Below are 3,293 nucleotides of genomic sequence, written 5' to 3'. Positions count from 1 at the left end.
GGCTCTTGCATGAGACAAAATTGCTATGTGAGCCCACTATTGTACTAGTACGTACAACTTCTTGCTAGTATAGCCCTGTAAACCAGAAAGGAGTATTTGCCCTTCTAGAGATTTCAACAAGTGACTAGACTACACCGAGACGGAGTACATATGTAGCAAAATGAGTGAATCTGCACCGTAAATAAATACGTACTAGTTCTATCGTTTTCCTCTCCGAGGTGCACAATATTGAGTATACTGACTAGTCTCTTTTTGACACGCATTTATATTTTTTTTACACAGTACAGACGTAAGCGCTCATATACACGCGCATACACTCACCCCTATGAACGTGCACACGCACGGCACTATCATCTTGAAATTTACGAAGTCACCATAGGCACCTCGTCGTCGACGGGTCCATAGGTGCTTGAATGCCAAGAAGGGAGAGGGTAGCGGTTCCCGAGACGTTGAACGGTCAATGATGCATCCTCAATTACATGTAGAGGGAATTAATTAGAGAAGCAGAATAGAGCCAGCACGATGTGAATGCAACAGAGTTTGGACTCTCATATAATAAAGGCGCCCCACCACTCCAATCCATCTACTCCCAAGTCTCTGCGCAACACTGCTCACTCCAATCCAAGACCAAGTGACCAGAAGCCACAAGCACCTATGGAGGTGATGGACGCGAGCGGCAGTCGGCTGTGCCAAATCATCCAAGGCGCCGGCCTGCGGCCCCACACCGCGCAGCGTTTCCAGACGGTGCTGGCGACCGCAGGCATCGTAGCCCTCGCCGACGCCGGCTTCGCCTCTCGCATGGACGACATGATGGTCAACTCCATCCGCAAGTTCACCGCCATCAAGAAGCGCGCGGACGACCTTGACGTACTGCTCCAGCCCGCGTGCCCAGGCTCCTCATTGCCTGCCACCCTCATTGGCCTCCATGGTGACGAACTCTTTCAAGCCCTGGTGGCCCTGCAGGTGCCGGAGGTCGCGACGAAGAATGTGCACCTCGAGGCCGCGCTCGCCGCGCAGCGCCTCGCCATGCAAGAAACCATCGAACTGCACATCCACGTCTATGAGGAAATCGTCTACATAGGCCACTACAAGGCAAGCGAGGACAGAAAGACGTTGGCCTTCTTCCAGCGGCTGGAATATTTGGACGCCATTGTTCAGAAGCACGTCGACCTGGCCACGAAAGCTGCTGCTACTTAGGCGTCGTTCGGTGGGCCGGCGCCCTGAGTCGAGGAGGTGGACGTCGTCGATGGATGCATCTCTTCTTGCCTCCTGTAACCAGCACTGCATCGCCTCGTGGCCTTAATGTTTTATTAGTATAGTACTCCCTCCGTTCCCAAATATAAGTCTTTCTAAAGATTCCAGCAAGTGACTACTACATACGGAGCAAAATGAGTGAATCTACACTCTAAACTATGTCTACATACATTTGTATGTTGTATTCCATTTGAAATAGTATCTAAAAAGGCTTATATTTATGAACGGAGGGAGTATATGGCATTTTTATTCCAGTCGTAACGTTTTCACTATGAGGTGGGGCCGCAGTTGAGCAAACCCACCCCGCCCACCGGGCGTCGGCCGAGTTTAGAATTAGAAGAGAGAAACGAGGGAGGGGAGCTAGCTGTAGCACGGACGCTGTTGTCAGATGGGACTCGTGTTTATAGAATAGGAGTACTGAGCACTCGTGCCTCTTTTTTTTGAGGGAAAAATTAGTCGTATGTCTAGTACCACTAGTTGGGTGCGTGCGACCTATAGCTGTCATCACTTTAGGTCTCCTTTTCGAACCGCGACTACGCTTCACAGTACATATTATTTCACGCATTTATCCTCCTATATGTACTCCTAGGCTATTTCCATGTGCTCCCATTCGCCGACATGTGGGACATAGAGCATCTGGGTCGTAGTGCATGCACGACTCGGAGCATATGCCGGGGTACTTGACATTTCAGACCTCACGAATTACATGCAAACCCCCCGCAGAAGAATAAATAAATGAATGAATTACTACATGAAACCGGATTATTTTCATGGAAACCGGAGCACGTTCATTAAATTTTGGACATAACACGTTTATAAAAAATGACCGGACCGAAACCAGTCTAAGGGCCTCTTTGATTTTTCCCGCAAAAAAAGGGCCTCTTTGATTCGCAGGATACTGGAAACACAGGAATGGGGAAAGTATGATGGCGATGAACCAAGACGAGGAGAACTCTAACTCAGTTAGAGGTTAGAGTTAGATTCTAACCCTGAACTAACTCTAAACCAAAGAGGTGTATGGATGGCAGGGTTAGATTGACAATAAATGCTCTATCTTAATCATTTGACTAGTTTGGACCCTATTTCCTGCCGGATTTGGAGGGTGCTTGGATACGTTTTAGTTCCATGACTAAAAGTAGTGGGACTAAAACTTGCTAGCCTCACCCATGCTTGGATCCAAATACTAAAGAGACTAAAATCAAGTTAATGAGCATTTATTATCCTCCAAACCCTCCAATCCAGAACTCGCCTGTGTTAAAGGAGAGGAGTTAAATGAGGAGAGAGGACTAATCCACATTTTAGTAGGGGTACCCCTGACTAAATTTTTTTAGTCTCAAGACTAGTTTTAGCCCCTCTTTAGTCAGGGGTGCTTGGAACTTTAGCCTCTTAAAGAGACTATTTTTAGTCAGACTAAAATAAGTCCCTTGGATCCAAGCACCCTCTTGGTGTGGCCGGCTCTTCCGTGGCCTCCTCCCGCTCACAATTGACATAAACGAACCATCTATACAAATCAAGCATGCAAAACATGATAATTTTTACTTTGTCCATACAAATGAGATATCCCACTTAAACATACAAGTCGTCAATCAAGCTTCACGAAATAAAAAAACACTTCATGAAACAAAGAATGAGCTAACTCATCACGGAAGTCATTCACGATAGGGAGGGAGCCCGGAGCCCCTCACGCACCGAGGGAGTAGCTCGCCATCGTCGCTCTGGAGGAAGGCTCTGTAGAGCTCAAGCCCCGGGAACCCCTCCGACGCCGGCCCTTGCGAGTTGAGGTCGACACCGGCATGGGTAGCAGGGCCGCTTGCCGCCGACTGGGAACTTAATCTTTGGGCCTATAGAAATAATGCAAGCCTGTAACTAAAATACCTAGAAAGGTGAACTGAATCTTTGGGCCTCTAGAAATAATGCAAGCCTGAAAGTGAAATACCTAGAAAGGTGAACTGAATCTTTGGGCCTCTAGAAATAATGCAAGCCTGAAAGTGAAATACCTAGAAAGGTGAACCGAATCTTTGGGCCTCTAGAAATAATGC

The sequence above is a fragment of the Triticum aestivum genome, chromosome 7D (assembly GCF_018294505.1).
Source record: "Triticum aestivum cultivar Chinese Spring chromosome 7D, IWGSC CS RefSeq v2.1, whole genome shotgun sequence".
Taxonomy (NCBI): domain Eukaryota; kingdom Viridiplantae; phylum Streptophyta; class Magnoliopsida; order Poales; family Poaceae; genus Triticum; species Triticum aestivum.
The sequence above is the reverse complement of the archived record's forward strand: the minus strand, read 5'-3'. Positions refer to the sequence as shown.